This window comes from Agelaius tricolor, unplaced genomic scaffold, assembly GCF_023055355.1.
Source record: "Agelaius tricolor isolate 1412-34295 unplaced genomic scaffold, bAgeTri1.0.p SCAF_15, whole genome shotgun sequence".
Classification (NCBI taxonomy): domain Eukaryota; kingdom Metazoa; phylum Chordata; class Aves; order Passeriformes; family Icteridae; genus Agelaius; species Agelaius tricolor.
In genome coordinates this window covers 20733997-20752329 of record NW_027269275.1, presented here as the reverse complement: position 1 = coordinate 20752329, position 18333 = coordinate 20733997, and the positions used below count along the sequence as shown (strand labels likewise).

The window sequence follows — 18333 nt, the reverse complement described above, 5'->3', positions numbered from 1 at the left end:
CTTGTTCTTTTCAGGCCAAGAGAAGCCAGTTTCCATGGGAAACACAGCTCTGCTCTGTCTGAGAATTCACCTCTCCTGTTTCCAAGCTCCCTGTAAGACACTCCTGCCCTCTGGGGCTCAGGAAGTTCCTCAGCCCCCCCAGCCTATTCCTGACTCATTTCCACACAGCACCTTGCCAGGGGGGTAAATGGATACCTGCAATCAGGTGGCCACTGCGCCATCCACAGGCTTCTCATCAATGAATCAAAGGATTCCATGCAGAGCTGAAGGTGCTGGAAGGTAAATTCAGACCTTTCACAGGATGAAATTTCCCTCCAGCAGCTGAGCCAGGGTTTTGCTCTGGCAGGACAAAGCACCCAGCTCTGAGGGCCCGGAGCTTCTGGCATCCCCCAGCACTGTGTATCTCTGTCATGCACCAGATGGGATTTTTTTGATTACTTGTTGGCAGATGACAAATCAAGGTCAAGGGATAGATGCTCCCCTTCAGCACAGCAAGGCCAAGAGCTCGGGAAAACCTTAGGGTTTTCAGCAACAAAGGATGTGCTTAAAAGACCACATGGTTTTCCCTCGAGCACAGTAAAACTCCTCACCAGGAAAGAGCTGCTCAGCCTTTTTCCATGAGCCAGTCCAAACCCATCACACCTTTTCACTCCTCCAGGAACAGCTTGGGATCACAGTGAGTTCCAGTTCCATGGGCACTGACACTGCTCCTCCCTGGGGCACAGAGCCTCCCCAGCCCCAGGGCGAGCCTGGGACACGGCACTGGGGTACAAATCCATCTTGGGGTCACCTCTAAAGCCCTGGCAGTGTAAGACAGGCAGGTGACAGATGGCTGGAGGCAGGGGATCATGGGGACTCGGCCACCCCACAGCAGCCACCGCTCCGTCTGCCAGCCGGGGCTTAGGAACCTCCGGGAAAGCCAGCACGGGGGAGAGGGAGCAGCACTCCGAGAGGGGCAGGGTGAGGGGCAGAGCAGGGGAGAGTGGGCAGGGTGAGGGGCAGAGCAGGGGTGAAGGGCAGAGCAGGGGAGAGTGGGCAGGGTGAGGGGCAGAGCAGGGGGGAGTGGGCAGGGGTGAAGGGCAGAGCAGGGGAGCGGGGCAGTGCAGGGCAGAGGGGCAGAGCAGGATGAGGGGCAGAGCAGAGGTGAGGAGCAGGGTGAGGGGCAGAGCAGCGGGAGGGAGGTGGCTGTCTGAGGTGACTCAGAGCAGATGACTCTGCAGGGCTGCACTCCCGGGAGAGCTGCTGGAGTGAGCGGGGCTCGGCGAGGCCGGGAGCCCATCTGTGTGCGGGAGGTGGCTGAAGCCATCTCCAGAGCCCTCAGACCAGAGGAGGTCACTAAGCTCCGAGTGAGCAACTGTCACTCCACACCCCTGAAATCCATAAGCAGCCTGGAAACCTAAAGCCTGTCATTAGTAACGATACAAACAGTAATTAGAGCCGGGCTGTCATGAGTTCACACCTGGAACATCAATAGAGGCGTTTACCCAGCAGCAGGAGAGCGCTTCCCCCCAAATCCATCCTCTGAGGAAGCACCAGGGACAAAGCTCCACGGACCACTCTTCACACAGGCGTAAGTAAATCCTGCTGGGAGCCTTGCAAACAGACTTTATCCAACACAGCAGCAGCTCCCAGCTTTGAGGGATCCAAACATGCTGCTGCTACAGGAGCTACATCAGCTCCTGGGCCGTGGCTCTGCCTATCCTGATCCCAGCCCTGGTGCTTCACTGGGACTCAGCTGGGTGCTCAGTGGGCTGCACCAAAGAATTAAACCTTCAAAACACACAGATCTGGGGGCAAGCAAGCTGTGCCAAGGAGTTACACCTTCAAAACAATGCAGATTGGAATATGAGAGAGCTGTTCCATGAACCTAGCCTTAATTACATCTTGTAGAGCTCTGAGCAGCCACCACACTATAAGGCAGGTGAAAACCCCCACTTTTATTTCTTTATGGTATCACAGGTGGAACAGCTTAAGTTGGAGTGTCCTTAACAACAATAACAACAGCAGAGAAATACAAGGATGGTTGAAAGTAGCTTTATTCAGTAAAACAGTCTGTACAGAGTCAGGGAGGTTCCTGCTGCAGTACAGCAGCTGTACTCCTCACTGCCTTCCCAAATGGCTGCTTGGTTTGCCAAACCCATTTCTCTTCAAAATGTTAATAGATGACATTAATTAAAACATGAGCCAAGCTTAAAGGAAAGGTTTTCCTCATCAAAGCTCTTCTCAGGTTTTATTCTCTTGGCCTCTGCCATGCTGGCACTGACTGGTCACTCAGGGTTTACCCTGTACCAGCCATCAATCACACCTTGTTTCATCTGTTAAAGATAGATTGCCACCCCTCCATCCTGTGAGGAGCTGAATCAGCAGGGAACTGCACCCACAGAGGCACAGCCCAGGAATTTTTCACTTCAGGATTGGCATGATGGTTCCCTCCCTCACAACACAGCTGCTGAAGGACTGAGGTGAGTTTGGTCACCCACAGGTTGTTGGAGCAGGTGCCATCCCCAGAGCAAGCCAGGGAGCAGTGCCAGAGCAAGGAGTGGAGGGTCAGGAGCTCTGTCCCCAAAGTCAGAGTCCTTTTAGCTCGCTGGGACAGACAGAAATAGGCCTGACAGCACATTCCCCAAGTGGCCTAATTTCCCTGCCCTCACACAATGTTCTCTTTCCTCCTCAGCACCAGGGTATTTGTTTTATTTTAGGATTTAAGAGCTTACAACCTTTATCAAAGGACAAAGGTGCTCAACAATTGACTTGATTTTTTTTTTTGTCGTAAGTTTTGCAATTAAGGAGCAAAAGCCAGCCCAGGGCAACAAAGCCAGGCAGGTTAAACATCCCCATCACACAAGTCTCACCCAGAAAATCAGCAGAACAGCCCCCAAGGAAATAATCCTCCCATTCCTGCTGTCAGCTTTCCTTCTCTAAGTACTTGAAAGTTCCTCCCTGAACCAGGCTGTTGTGCTCAAATAGAAAAAGGTCAGGGTGACACAGAAAGGGTTTAACTTCCTCCCCAGCACTGGATCTCTGACCTGGATGACATTCAAGGTTGTCAAGGAAGCAGTTACAGACAGCTATATTTAGGAAATGAAAACATGTATTTCCCCTCTCCTGTGCTCAGAGGCCAACACTCACCTGCAGCGTTTGCAGGGAGCTGTGACAAGAAGCTTAATGGAAAGGAAGCCAAAAAAAAACCCCAACCCCTTTCTTTTCACTGGTTTAGTAGGTCTTACAGAGCAGGAAGATGGGTAGAGATAAAAAGACTAAGCCTAAGTGGAACACAGGACCAGCTTAACAGGCTCAGAATAAACCTCTCTCCTGCTGTTATTTAACAGCAGAGCTGGCCACGTGCTCCCGGGGCAGTGCTTCCTGCTGAGCCCAGCACACACAGGGCTGGGGGCTGTTCCTGGGGCCCTGAGGCACCCCCAGCACACCAGAGCTGTCCCTCGGGCTGCCAAGTGTGTGACCCCCAGTGGCCCCGCATGTGCCAAAGGGGAGATCCCAGTTCCACCCTGCTCCTGGCACAGGCGGGTTAAAAACCAGCAATGTTCCAGATGAGGTCATGGCAGAGCTGCTGCCTGCAGGCTTCCCCATCCTGGCAACCAAAACAACACCTGGTGACAGCTCTGCCACCCACACCAGGGTTGGGACCTGCTCCTGGACAGGATTCCTGCCTGGAATTTGGCTGCCTTGGTGACACAGAGGGGCTGGGGCAGTGGGTGTGGTACAAAGTGCAGACACACAGCAGAACAGGGCCATGGTTTGGGCTGGATGAACCCCAAAGTTATCCCTTCTCACCTTCCACTGTCCCAGGGGGCTCCCAGCCCTGTCCAGCCTGGCCTTGGGCACTGCCAGGGACAGCCACAGCTGCTCTGGGCACCTGTGCCAGGGCCTGCCCACCCTCACAGGGAACAATTCCTGCCCAAACTCCACCTGTGACCAATGGATCCCAGCCTGTCATCAACCAGCACCTTGTCACCCAGTCATTCCTGGAACGCTCCAGGAGCATGAAGGAATGAGAGACATTATCCAGCAGGAATGACCTGTTTAGGAGATGCTTAGAACGCTTTTTTAGGAGGCACCACCCTGCACGTAAAAGCTGCACGAAGCATTTTGGTGTTGTGTGAAAAGAAACCCAAAACCTGGCGTGGGCAGGAGCGAGCAGCTGTGCCAGCCTGTCTCTGTGCTGTCCAGGGGGATCCCCCGGCTGTCCCCCACCATGGCAGCTGTGTCACCCCTCACTGTCCTGCTGGGACACGGCACACACGGCACCGGGAGCTTCCATGGGGATGTGACGGAGGAACGGGGCCCGGAGCGGACTCGAGCGCTGTATCCGTGTGCCGCAGGAGTCGGGGGTGCCCCAGCACCGACGCGCCTCCCAAACCGGCGCCTTGTTCCAACACCGATTGCCGGGTACACCGGTGCTCCAAGTGCCAACACCGGCAGCACCGACCACCGCCCGGTGCCACTGCCAACCGGGGAGTGCCCGTTCCGGTGATCCTGCAATGCCGGGGCAGCGCGGCGGGCCCGGTCCCGGGGCTCGGCTCGGCTCGGCTCGGCTCGCAGGTCCCGGTGGGGCCGGTCCCGGAGCTCAGCACGTCCCTGCGGGCCGGTGCCGGTCCTGCTCGCGGGCGGTCCCCGGCCTCTTCCTCCCCCGGCAGGCCCCGCCCCGGAAGCGCCGCCCGGCTCGCGCAGCCAATGGGCGGTGGCGCCGCCGGGACACGTCGCGCGCGGCCGCGCTCCCGTCACCCCCCGCGCGCCGCCGGGCTGGGAGGGGGGGCAGGGATGCGGCGGCTCCTCCCCCCACCCCGGACCGCCGCGCCCGCCAATCAGCGGCGCCGTCTCATCGGGCCAATGAGCGGCACCGTCTCAGCGGCGCGCGGGGGATGGAGCGCGCGGCCCGGAGCCGCCACGGCGCGCGCCCCCCGCGCTAGGGCCGGACCCCGGGACCCCCGGAGCCCCCAGAGGCGCCCCCAAACCCCCCCCAGCCCCTGCTCTATGCGGCGGGGCCGGCCGAGCCGCAGGCCTCGCTCCGCCGCGGGGCTGCCCTTGGCCCGCTGAGCGCCGAGCACCGGTAAGCGCCGGGCGAGTGGCGCGGGGGGGGCACCCGGGTACTGCAGACAAGGGGCGGAGGGCAGAGGGGCCGGGGGGGTCCCGGAGAGAGGGGCTGTGCGGCCTCGGGGGGCACCGGGAGCGGCACCTGGAGCGGGGGGGCCGAGGTCGAAGGGGGGGCAGCGGGACGGGATGGGGGATGGACGGGGGGGCCACCGGTAGCGGCAGGAGGTGGGACCCGGTGCGGGCTGGGGGCGGCGCGGGGTCGGCTCGAGGGGAGGAAGCGCCGCAGCGCGGGTGGGAAGAGGACGTTGGGATTTTGGGGGGGCGGCGGAGGAGGTGAGGGGCTGTTGGGGGCTGCCGGGGGTGGGGGCATGGCGGCTCGGAGGGGCCGCGGGGGGGGCCCCGGGGCCGGTCGGTGTTTCGGGGTGCGCAGGCTCGTGGGGAGCCGTGGGAGGAACTCGGAGCTCCGTGCCGGGCCCGCAGCGCGGGCACCCCCCCCGCCCTCCGGACCCCGGTTTTTGGGGTGGGGATGTTTTTTTCGCAGGGGTGCGGGGTGGGGGGGAAATGCGTTTTGGGGTGAGCGCTGGGAGGAACAATACCAAAAGTTGTCTGAAATGGTAATTTCCGTTTCCCATTTCATCATCCCCGGGTAGGCGTTAGCCCTGCCTGTGTGTGCGCAGGGCCGGGGCCGCACCGAGCCCAGCCGGCCCCAGCCCCGCCGCTTTCATTTATTTCCCAGTTTAATCTTTAAATCGCTCCGTGTTTCTGTCCTCCGAGGAGCCTTTGTGTGCCGGGGAGGGGCTGCTCGACACCTTTGCCCCTTAGCAGAAAGGAAGAGAGGGGGAAAAAAAAAAAAAAACCAACAAAAAACCCAAACAGCTGCAGCTCAGGACGAGCCTCCCCCAGGCCGGGGATGGATTCGTGTTTAGAAAGGCAAATGACCTCGGAGGGAGCGGGGATGAGCCGGGCCCTCGGTGCCCTCTGCCCTTTCCCAGAGGGAGCAGCTGTCCGGGCTGTGCGGCTCAGAACGGGCCCTTCATTGAGGCACAGGGGCCGTGTGTTTACGGCTTGGCTTCTCCTCCGGGCTTGGGGATGTGTTTTGATATCCAGTTGCAGGAAAGGGTTCCTCCCCCCTCCTGGTTTTGTACACAAAGTGCTCTCTCACCACTGGGGACACGGCTCTATAGGCAGAGAGCGAATTCCAGGCAGCTCTTGAAGCAAAATTCCCTCCTGAGATGGCTTCTGAAATGGGGCACACACATTATTTTTACCCTCTCTGTAGGCAAAGATTTTATGTGAAAACATCTGTGCTGCCTTGTAGTGGCTGTGTGCTTTCCTGAGATTTATATAATTTTAAGGAACTTGGAGCTCAGTGTATTTCTCCTTTCTTTGTTTTGTTCATAAAATGGAACATTTTTATGTAATGACTCCAATTATTTCCTTTTTCTGTGGGGGGGGGGGGGGGGGGAACCACTCCACGGAGTCATGGAGAGGGAAAAGGAGATTAACTCTCACATGTTTCCCAGCAGCATCGATACATTCTTTGTGTGTGCCCTACCAAGAGCTCAATATTTAACTTGATTAACTTAAAAACGGGAAAAGTTGGCGTTTTCAGCCTGGATTTTCTGGTAGATTCCAGGTTGGAGTAGTCCGAGATGGCTGTGGAGGGGTTTGGACCGCGCTGTGGCAGGGAAACTCTGGCGTTTGCTTCCAGAGCTCCGTGCCTGTTTTGTGTCCGTGGGAAGCGCTCGTCGGGGCAGGGGCTGCCCGGGAGGGCTGGGCGAGCCCGTCCGGGGCTCCGTGCGAGCCCGTCCGGGGCTCGCAGTCTGCTCGGCCCCGGGTTGTGCCGGGCTCGGCGGGGCTCAGCCTCGGCCCGCAGCAGCTCCGGGTCCCGCTGGCTCCGCGAGGGCTCCCCCGTGCTCCGGGAGCTCTCGGACCTGCCGGGGCACATCCAGCCTGCAGAAGGGCTTTGCTGTGAACCCGTCCGGCGAGCCGGGGCTTGTGTCACCCCGGGCTGTGTGAGTCAGTGCGAGGGCTCGCTTTGCCAAACTCGCTGCAAACCGAGTTGCCCGTGCAGCAAACAACACGCAGGGCTCGGAAAGCACGGCGAGCCCTCGGTTCCCGAGGCTGGTATCGCCTCGTTCCGGGTGTAAATAGTGACCGAAGAGCCCCGGCCATATCGGCGCTGGCTGGAAACTGGAGATGTTGTGTTTCGTGTTCCACACTTGGTTCTGCTGCTCAGTTCTGCTTCTGCTTTTAGAAATGAACTCTTGTCTGTTTCTCCATTTCATAAAAAAGCATGGTTCAGAGCGAGCTGATTTTTTTTCCCCCCCCATGGTCAGTTTTTTGTTTTTATGATGTTGCAACAGCATTTTCGCAGACTTAAACCTGCAGATTGTCCACTTTGAGGGCTGGGTTTGGATGGGGGAGGAAATGTTAAAAAAAAGCCCCAGAACAAAAACCTTTTGGCTTAATTTCTTCCTTCGTGTGTGGTAGGCAACCTGATAAGATTATTTTATTTTCCACTCGTGTTTTAATGGCCTGAGTCCCCCCAAATGCTCGTGAACAAAGCCAAGCGTAGCACGGCGTCGTGCCGCGTTCTTCCGCTGCTCAGCAGAGCAGACAAATGCATTTCTCTGGGGTCAGTGAGACTCGTCGTGTTAATCAATACTGTACCAGCAGTGTTCCCTTTCCAGGGAACCAGATGGGCTACTTACAACTGGTGCTGATTATTTTAACTGTGTAATTGTAACATGGCTGCGTGATGACAGTGTTTCCTGCAGACACTTCAAAGGAAGGTTCCCGACGAGTGTGTCTTTACAGCGTTTAATCTGTCCTCTTTGTCTTTATGTTGTGGCTTTTGGACATGTGTTTGAAGTACTAAGAGGTTTTTTTTCCCTTACCTCCAGCTTTTCTATACATTAAAAGGAGGCAGTGCTCTGGAATGATGAAGTGTCTCCAGTGTGGGAATAAACCCAGGGTTTTAGCGGCTCCCTCAGTGGTGGGTTGGTTTCACTGAGTTTTAGATCCAGGCAGTGACTAAGCCAAAAGCTGGGAAGAGATTTAAGTGGCTGTGAGGAAATGGCAATATTTTTTTTTAAATAGTGCATGTGGCTTTGTTTTGGGGAAAATATGTTGTATGGTGACTTGAGTCTTAACTGGGACAGGCTAATTACTCGGTGAAGAAATCCTTCTCCTAGGGAAGGAAAGGCACAGGGCAGGAGCTGGTTAATTACATTTTGTAAAATTATGGAGTGACGGCTTTCTGAGGAGGTCTGCCCCTCTTCCTGCCCTGTACCTGAATTTCAGGCTCAGCAGTTGCCTTACGGATTGAAATTCCTCCTGGGTATTAAGATTTAATGGTGGTAGACCCAGAGCAAGTAGTGGCAGGTACTGCTGCTTTTCAGTACAGCAAAGCAAATAATACTGGAAAATATTTACATGGGCGTTGTTATTCTCCTCGTATTTCCTTGATGAGCTCTAGTAAAGGTGCCTGTGTGCTCCTTCCATTGCCGGGGAGAATTCCCTGTATTTCAGTTGTAAAAGGCTGCGGAGAGGAACCGGTGTCTCCATAGCAAAGATTCCAGTGTTTCGTGATCAGCTCACATATATTTTTACCCCATCTAATTTAAACCAGTCTGCACGACACTCACAGGAATGATTTGTATGCAGCTTTTAAATATTTTCCTCCTTCCTGCGTGAGGGATTAGCGGCACAGAGCTGCTTTTTCGGAGGGTTCTCAGCCAAGTGTTACGTAATTTGTGTGCCACCGATGCACGGCCATAAAAAATACTCCCATCAATGTTAGGGGAAAGCTTGTGTAGGCAATTATTTCAAATCACAAGCGTCCTAAGCAGGTTTGTGCAGCCTTAAAATCTGGGCAAAACGCTGCCTTTGGAATCCTGCTGGGAAGGGGGGTGGGAAGCTGTCAGCGCCCGTGGTCTGGAGGCTGGTTTTGAGCACATTCTACTCCACTTTTTAAGCTTTCCTGTGTGAGAACTGGTGTTTTCTGGTCTATTTTCTCAGGCAACTGTTGGGTATTTAAAAATCTTAATTTTCTCTGAGTCTGGGTGGTGGTGCTTCAGCTGAGGCTGCTGATGGGTGATGCCAATTTGTAATCTTTTACGAGAGTAAGGGGGGAAAAAAAAAGTAAAAAGAAGCTTAAATGCTAATAACAGTGAAAAATCTGCTCGGTGTGGAGAGCATGTGAAGAGAGCGGGTGCACGTTGGGCTGTGGAGTCTCCGTCAGCTGAGCTGGGGGCTTTTAAAAATCTGCTCTAATTTTTATGCTGCATGTGGAATGGCTAATCCCATAAAAGCCTCGCACCTTTTGACAGATGAAACGCTGCTGTTCTTCACTTATTTGAGCAAAATATTTTTATAGATGGTATTAGCTCTGTGGCTCCGAGGGTAATGCAGTCCTTACACAAGAAAGATCTTGCTTTGATCTGACAGCTTTCAAGATCCATTTCCAATCTTGAAGTTCCATTAAGTCTGTTTGTAATGGTGCCCTCAGACTTTTTTTCTGTTTATGTGACTCTTTGGGTGTTAACATTGCTCTGTATCTGAGTTTTCTTTAATAAACTGAAGGAATAATTGGGGTCAGGAAAGGAAATAATAATGTTAGAAAGTGCAGTTAATTATATCAGGTATTTTGGGCTCCAGAATTCTTTGTCTTGATTCTAATGTTTTCTTCAAGTTGTGGGATGTGGTGAAATGATCACATCATCAAACTGGGACAGTGAGGCAGGGTGATGTGTGGTGGTTAATTTTGGGAGTGTGAAATGACTGTGGCTGCAGGCTTGATGTCCATGGGGGTGGTGGAGGATAGGAGGGATGGTTTCTCTGGTGGACAGCTCTTTGCCCTCTTCTCTGGGGGAAGAAATGGTCTTCTCTGTGGTCCAGTGTTCATCCAATGGCATCTACACGGTCCTGTGTCCATCCAACATGATTTAAATGATGTTGTGTCCATCCTATGTCATCTATGTGGTCTTGTGTCCATCCAGTGGGATCTTTATGTCCATCCGACATGATGGGTTTGCTCCTGTGTCCATCCAGCACGGTCTGTTTGCTCCTGTGTCCATCCAGCACGGTCTGTTTGCTCCTGTGTCCATCCAGCACGGTCTGTTTGCTCCTGTGTCCATCCAGCATGGTCTGTTTGCTCCTGTGTCCATCCAACATGGTCTGTTTGGTCCCGTGTCCATCCAGCACAGTCCTGCTGGTTGTGTGTACGTCCAGTGGGATCTCCATGGTCGTGTGTCTCTCCATCATGCCCCACGTGGTCCCTGTCCCTCGAGGGTGGCTCCGTGGGAGCCCCGTGGCTCAGCAGCCCCTGCAGGGCTGGGGTGGGTGCTGGCTCTCAGCAGCAGGAGCAGCCTCCCTGCTCCCTCTGCTCCTCCTCCCTTGGGGCCCCGCCGGCGTCTGGCCAGATCTCCCGTCTGAGAAACCATCCTGGCTTTTCCTGCCCCTCTCAGCGTTGGCTGGGACAGCGTGAGCTCCCAAAGAGGACGTCTGGAACCCCCATCTCCGGGTTTGTTCCCGTTTTCTGGAGCTCAGCACGTGGGTAAGGTGTGCGTTGCTGTGCAGCTGTAGTGAGCAGAGGCTGGAAGTGCAGCCAGGGATTGGGAGGCACTTCCAGCACCAGGGAGGGAGCTGGCTGCTGGAGCCAGAAGAAAGTGATGTTTTTTTCTAGGTCAGGGTTGAAGGCACTGTCAGGGTGGTGATGTGCAGCATATCTTACTGTCTGCATTGTCCCTGCCATATGGATGTGTGCACACTGCCCTTGGCATTCAGGCATTGAATTATTTATCCTCTCCAAATCTGGAGGCAGCCTTTCTTCCCCTGTCTCCAAGAAAACCAAACTTACCCGATGAGTGTTTTTAAAATAAACCTTCTGCTGTGAATTACTGCAGTGGCAGGAGCAGGGTATTGATTGTATGTTGCGTTTGGAGTCGGAAACCAAAGGTTACAACACTGGATATCTTGTGGAAACACTGAAATATTTATTTTGCTGTTAGGTGCAAGCGTGTCGGTGCTGGTGCTGGGTTTGTATGTGGCTGAAATGCCATGTACTGAAATTTCCGGACTTGGAGAATGGAAAGGCCAGAAAACTTTGCAGTATGTGTAAAAGCAGCTTTGTCTCAGCTGTGTGTGAGGGGATGGATGCTTTTCCAGGGAGAAGGCATCTCCTTTGCTCTTGTGCTGTGTTGGATTTGCTGTGAGAGGAGCATCAAGGTGGTCCTGGTTTGGGTGTGGGTGTTTGCAGGGTGTCACGGAAGGGTGGTTCAGGCTCAGGGAAGCACAGGCTGGAGGCAGCTGGCTCTGTAATTATTTTTGAGAGACTGACAGCTTTGCAGGATAGAAACAGTCTCGAATAATTTACCTTTAGAGCAGCATAAAGCTGCTAAAACTGTGTCACAGGCATGGGGAAGAATCAGAGTCAAGAAGGGAGATGTTACCCTCTAAAAAATTCACCAGGATCCGGAGGCAGCGTGTCCCCGAGGGCTCGGCAGCCAGAGGCTTGGAAACACGGTGCTGCCCTCAATATCGGGATGTGAAATGAAAGGATGCGTAATTAGGAACTCCAGGAAAAAAAAAAGGCATTAAATAGCTTTAGAGGTGAATGGAAGCTTCATTATTAAGCACCAAGTGCTTAGCTGCAGTTGGTGGTGCCTCTTCCTTTCAAATCACGCACACATGAAAGTGCTCCCCGCCCCCAGCGGGGCCTTATCGGCTTATCTGGGCAGGAGTTCAGAGCCATAAAAACTGTATCCTGCTTACACCTTCCAGCCGGTCCTGTGACCTGCGCTGTGTAAACAAGTTGTACCAGGAGCTCCCCATGACTGGTAAGTGGCTGGGTTTCTGCAGGCTGGTTGGGTCCAGGAGGAGCCAAGATAAAGTTCCAAGAAGTTCCCCTTTGGGAATGGTCTCCTGATAGCTGCTGCAGGGAGGAGGTGGCAGGGCTGAGATCCTGCTGACTGTGGCAGTGACTGTATCCCATGGAAAGCACTTTGGGATAGACTTTACACTCCGGGGCTGGTGTTTTCCACGTTCTGCAGGAGGGTGGCTGTGGCAGATTGTGAAATGTCAGCGTTGTGGTAACAACACCGACCGGCGCTCCGCGGTTGCGTCAGGCCTGGGCTGTGCTGGAGCTGTAAGCCTGTCTATAAATATATCCATATATCTTGGGATGGATGAGATTAGCCGTGGCCATGCTGGGAAGAGATGTAGGTAATGCAGGGAAGGGGTGTGTGTGGGGGGACACAAACATCCTGCTCCTGCCGTGCTGGGGGGTTTGAATGCCGCCGGGCTCTCGGGTTACTGCGCTTGGCCGCTGCCCACCCCGGGCTGTCTCCGTGGTTTCATCTTGCAGCTCGGCACAGGCAGATCCATTTATCCAAGCTGGACTGTAACGAGCCAGTTTAGGGATTTAGTGTGTGAAACTTCACCTTCTCAGCAGCCCAAGGGTCGAGTGCATGGGTTTGAAGATGGAAACCTGTTCTCCTTGAATGTTGACCTTTTTTGTTGGTGTGGTTTCTCGTCCCCACGTATAGGGGAATGTGCTGGGTTTGGGAATTGGGCTGGCTGCTCTGGTTTCCCTCCTTGCCATGGCCTGTCCTGGCACGTGCTGGGGTCCTGCCTGTTGGCTCCCCTGGCTCTGGGCTCTCTGTTCCTCATTTTCCCTGGAAGGTTCCTGGCTCTCCCAGGAGATCAGAGGTGCCCTGTGTTACTCAGCTGCTCTGCAGTGAATTCAGCTCCCTTCCCCTGTGATCAGCACCGGCACTGGGGTGTTAAACTGGTTCTGTGGTGAGAGACGAATTCCTCTGAGTTAGTCCGGGGGGAAGGGATCAGACAAGCAGTCAACTTGGTGGCTCTTTCCTGGTGTGCTGAGTAGAGCTCTTGGCTAGGGAGCTGGAGGCTGTAGTCTTAAAATGCTGAATTTAATTTCCTCCTGCAGTGTGTTCTGTCTGCAAACCTCCCCTGCTTCACCCACCAGCATGTTTCTTCTCCCTCCTGTCCGTCCCTCCCCTTTCCCAGGAGCCCCATCTGATGGAGGTTCTGCTCTTGCCTTGGTCCTCCTCATCCAAGATTCTTGTCTCTAATTTTAGCCTGTCTGCCTTTCGAGGTCCCCTCCCGTCTGTTCCTGCCTTTCTCCTTCTCTCTGAGTTGTTCCTGCATCTTCCTCTCCCTCTGGAGAGCTGGACCTTGTTTTTGCATGGTGGGAGGAAAGTGCTTGGGAGGGGAGTGAGGCTGTGGGTGTGCTGAGGTGAAGGCTCCTGGGGTGTGGGGAATGCTGGCAGGGATGTTTGGGCTGCTCTGTGCTCACAGGGAGCAGCTCCTTCCCTCTCCTGCATCTCCCTCACTGTCCTTGCTCGGATCTGCTCTTGGAATCTCTCTTTTGTGGATTTACCCTGTATTTGTGCAATGGGGCTCTCTACCATGAGGTTGCTCGTAGCTGCAGTGCTGCCCAGCAGCCCTGAATCTCCTGCCCTTTTCCCCGCAGGAAAGCTGCAGGCTGCCTGCTTTTCTGGAATCTCACTCCACCTTAGCAGGCATTTGCTTATGGTTACAGAGAAAATGACTTTTCTGACAGGGAGGTATCAGACACAGTCAAATCTCCTCAAAGGGAGGTGGAGCCCATCAGGGAGAGCAGGGAAGCTGGCCCTGGAGCCTGGCTATCCAGCAAGGCTGCTCATCCTGGTGGGATCCACCTGCTCGAGCCCTGGGAGCGTGGTGTGTGCAGCATAATCTGATTTGTGCCTGGAATATAAATCCTGGCTGTTGCAGGCATGCAGCCTGGGGTTTTACAAGTTCTTTTGTGAAAACAGCATTCAGCCCCTCCACTGCTGCAGCAAGGAGCTTCCCTGGAAACCCAATCCCAGCAATTAGTGAGGTTTGCAGAGGATCCTAGCAACTGCTGCTGGGGTTCCATTGGCAGGGGTGAGGTTTTGTTTTTTTAGACTGTTTATAGTTGCATTCTGTGCATTGTATGGAGATACATAAACTAAAGCACAAGGAGTTCCACCTCAGCATGGGGGAGAACTTTCCCTGGAGGGTGGCAGAGCCCTGGCACAGCTGCCCAGGGAGGGCGTGGGGTCTCCCCCTCTGGAGCCATCCCAAAGCCACCTGGACGTGTTCCTGTGTCACCTGCCCCAGGTGTCCCTGCCTTGGCAGGGGTGGGCCTGGATGGTGTCCAGAGCTCCCTTCCAGCCCTGCTCTGCCTGCACATCCCACGGAGGGAAGGGAGGAAGGGGCTGTGGGGCAGTGCTGAGCTGAAGTGATGATGGCAACGCTGCTTGGGAAGGTGATCCTCGGGGAAAGTGGAGCATGGCTGGAATATATTGGGTGCTGTGTGACTTTGGTGTGTGTGGGTAACCTGAGCTCACCTGTGAGGAGCTCTGTTACCCAGATGCTCCCTGACCTGGCTTGCTTTTGCCAGCAGAGGCTCTGGCTGCTGGGGAGGGATGCTTTCCACCAGGGTGGTTATGTAAAGCCTTAATGCTCTGTGCTCTCCAGCTCGGCTTTCCAACGTGCGCGGGGCTCCGGGGGCAACTTCAAAGGAGGGCGTTTGCTTTATGGCTGAACCTATGAGCAGTTTTATGTGCAGGGTGGAGTGAACTCGTGGAGAAGATTGCAGTTTTCCCAGTGCCATAAAAAGTTACGATGCTGATGATGCCGGCATTGTTCCGTAGGCGGAGGCAGGAGCAGATGCAGAGAGGTCAGCGGGCTCGGCTGTGCCAGCGCGCTCAATGCCCTGCTCTGTGCTCCCAGCTCTCCCAAACGCCTTCAAAAAGTGCCTTGTGCTCTTTCTGGGGCTGCCTCAGAAACCTGCACCTGTGCTGCTCGCAGAACAGGCCCAGCATTTCCATGGGAAAGGAACTTGGCAGGGCAGTGAAGGGGGGCTGTTTTCCAGGGCAGTATTTCAGCCCCTTCTGAAAACGTGGCGTTTCAGTGGCACAGGCTGTGAGTCAGTTTATAACCTCCTTCCTTTCTCTGGGCTGTTCTTTGGGGTACGAGCCAAGGGAGTTAAAAAAATAACCAAGTGGCTGCATCTTGACGAGCCTCATTCCAATTAACTTCCCTCATGCTCCAGAAGACAGATTCCCCAAACTGAGATACATTCCCAAAAAAAGGACTATTCAGGCTAAGTGGTGATGGTGGGAGAGTATGATCAGCTTTTCAGTATTAATTGTGGCCTTTTCTAAAAGTATTTCAGTGGCCTGTGCTGTCTTTAAACCCTGGTAGGGTATAAGATTCTCCCAGCTGTGGAGTCAGCACCCCAAATTCTGAGGTATAAAGCACCTTCCAGTTCTCAGTAAGTTATAGCTGATTAAAATAAGTCACTATTCCAGTTTCAGTCAGATCTCTCTAAATATAAACTTAACCTCTCATTGAAACCATTTTCTGCTGGGATGGGGAGGCATAAATGTGGTCTTTGTTTGCAGCCAGGAAAATTAAAGGTTCACAACATTCAGAAATGTGCGTTTCAGATCTTCTGACAACCTGTTCCTTAAAGAATGTTTCTGCTTGGCAATGGGCAAATAGTTTGGGTATTCTTCAGCTTGGAGAATTTTATTCTAATGAACATACTAAAACTTAGGGGGAGCAAAAAAAGACTGTGATCCTTCTCTTTGGGTGATCCATTAGCTGCTCCAGCTGCCTTTTATTTATTTTTGTAGACACATGTGTGAATGTAAACATTTTATCTGGAATGGCCTTGCAAATGTTCCTGCATTAACATATATTGTCATGGAGAATAATTTTCATTTAACTGTAATTTGCTTTATATTTTCCTGCCTGGTTGCCATGGAAACACAGACGGATGTGGCAGGGACTCCTCACAGGAGCCAGGTTATGGATTGCCTCTCTAATGGACCTCTGTTAATCACACTGCAGCCTGCACTGGAGGAACCAGGGCTCTTTGCAGGAGACACTTTATTTAGATAAACTGTGAGATGCCTGTGGTACTGTAGCTTAATATTCAGAGTTACCAAGGGTGTTTTTCCCTTCTCCAGAAGTTTTTTGTCATAAGAACTATGTATTATGATCCTGGAATTGAGATATATTTATTTAAATTTAATGTCGGTTAGACTTGATTTTCAATTTTCATTTCATTTGCTGTAATAGCTTAACTGGTAATGTTCTTTTCTGGGTTCAGTTTAAGATCTGAAATGCTTGAAACAGAGCAGTGAAACATTTGTTATCCCTATCCCTGTGCAAGAAGTTGACTTGCTTTTCATAATAATTTGTTTGTGTTTTTGTGTTTCCTTTTGGCTGCCAGCAGGGAGGAAGGGGGCAAAGATGGATGTTATTAAATGTATTACCTGTGGATTTGGGGTCTGTCTTGCACCTCTTGTTGTTGGCTGCCTTGCCCACAGCACGGCTGCCGTTCTGAGCTGAGCTCACACAGCATTTCCAGGGAGGGGAAGGGATGTGGGGCAGGGGCTGAGGGAGCCCAGGGGGCTCAGCCTGGAGAAGAGGAGGCTGGGGGGACCCTCTGGCTCTGGAGATGGTAAAACCATGTAGATGTGACCCGTGGTTCAGTGGTGGTGCTGGCACTACTGGGCTTGATGATCTCAGAGGCTTTTCCAAACTAAACTGCTCTGTGATCTCCAGGATTATCAATGCTCAGGTTCCTGTTCTGGGATGCTGATCTCTGCCTTTGTTGGATCCTTGGAAAGAGCTGCCTCTAACTCCTGAGATAAGAATGGTGGTGGCATGGGTTCAAACTGAACTCACCAATCAACAAATGATTCATTTTTGGTTAATGGGGATGAGCTCCAGGAGAGAAAATCAGCCACCCAGCATTCTTTGCTCTGGGTACTTTGATGGCAGAAACCTCACAGTGCAACTTAGAGACATGAATTTCATTTGTCTCCTGAATCAGAGCCCTCCAAGTGAATTTTGGGGTGGGTTTTAAGGGGAAGCTGCCTTGGCCCTTCCCTGGCTGTGGTCAGACACCCATGGCTGCTTACATAAGGCTGGGTTCCTCCAGCACGTGGATGCTTCCCCATGCAGATGGGCTCACAGTTATTTCTTGGTGCTTTACAGGGGAATTGGGTAACACTTTGTTCTGTAATGCAGGATGAAGAAACCCAGCATGTTTTTCTGTAATGGTGTATAAACAAGTAGTGTAACATCCTATTTCAGGCGTTGGGAGGAGGAAGGGCTCAGGGGGGGAGGCAGGGCTGAAGCAAAGCTTTGTTTTTCTAGACCTACACACCAGATTTTAGTATCTGTGCCTTTGGTGGATGCTGGGAGTGTTACAAACTGGTTTTTGAGGTGTGTGAGCTCAGTCCAGTGGGTGCTGGGGGTTATACAGCCTTGGTTATACAGGTCCCCTCTGGTCCCCTCTGCATTTCTGTGTCTCTCACTGGCTGATGTTGGTGCTCTTTTGCTGCTCATGAAGGGTGAATGTGATTCACAGTCTAAGCCCAATCTAATTTTTATAAAAGTCTGAAAAATATCTTGGCTCTACTCAGGACTTTTGGGTCTTGTGTAGACTTTTTGCATTTTTCCTTTATTTTTATTTTTCTTCTCCTTTTCTGCCTGTTGTCCTGTGAATACTCAGAATTGAGCATTTGAGTTCCCCAGTGGCACATTTGGGAACCCCAAATGCACCCCTGTAGGTAGATAGGTGAGACAGTCTGCATCCAGGCACTGCCATCTCTGAGCTCTTGGATGGCACAGCCAGAATACCTGGCAATTTATGAAATCATAAACTCTCTGATTATTGATTACTCTCTAATTCATAGTTTTGCTTGTGTTTTATTCCATTTTTCGGACTCCTGGATCTGAGGCAGGGATCCCTGCACACCTGCCAGGTGTTTTTCCCAAAGGTGTGTCCCTGAAGGGTTGGTGATGAATGGCACTGTTGTAGGTAGAAGCTGATGTGACTAAGTCACCTTTTGTGGCCTGGGAATGGACTCCTGCACCTGAGAATTGGGTTAAACATTGGCTCCTGGTAGCCAGGAGAGCAGAGAGGCCTTGGTGACCATTGAGGTCTTTGGCTGCCTTGGAAGCTTCACTTTGAGGATATTCTTCATCAGGAATTGGAGTGCCAGGACAAGGGAATGGCTTCCCACTGCTAGAGGAGAGGGTTAGATGGGATATCAGGGAGACATCCTTCCCTGGCAGGGTGGGCAGGCCCTGGCACAGGTGCCCAGAGCAGCCGTGGCTGCCCCTGGATCCCTGGCAGTGCCCAAGGCCAGGCTGGACAGGGCTGGGAGCAGCCTGGGACAGTGGAAAGGGTGGCACTGGATGAGCCTTAGGATCCCTTCCAAC

General features: G+C 53.1%; 1 protein-coding gene across 5 annotated transcripts in view; it reads left to right on the top strand.

Annotated features, from left to right (window-relative positions):
* Window positions 1–4847: 4847 nt before the first annotated feature.
* The window catches only part of ANKRD11 (ankyrin repeat domain containing 11), a 130019-nt gene continuing 116533 nt past the window's right edge, over window positions 4848–18333 (top strand). Inside the window, exon 1 of one of the 5 annotated variants that reach the window (XM_071440827.1) lies at window positions 4848–5068. The gene's annotated coding sequence lies outside the window, so the exon portion shown is untranslated. Of the gene's footprint in view, window positions 5069–11872; window positions 11895–12039; window positions 12203–12256; window positions 12280–18333 lie in introns of those variants that run through there. The other 4 variants (XM_071440830.1, XM_071440829.1, XM_071440831.1 and 1 more) reach the window with 4 other exon arrangements.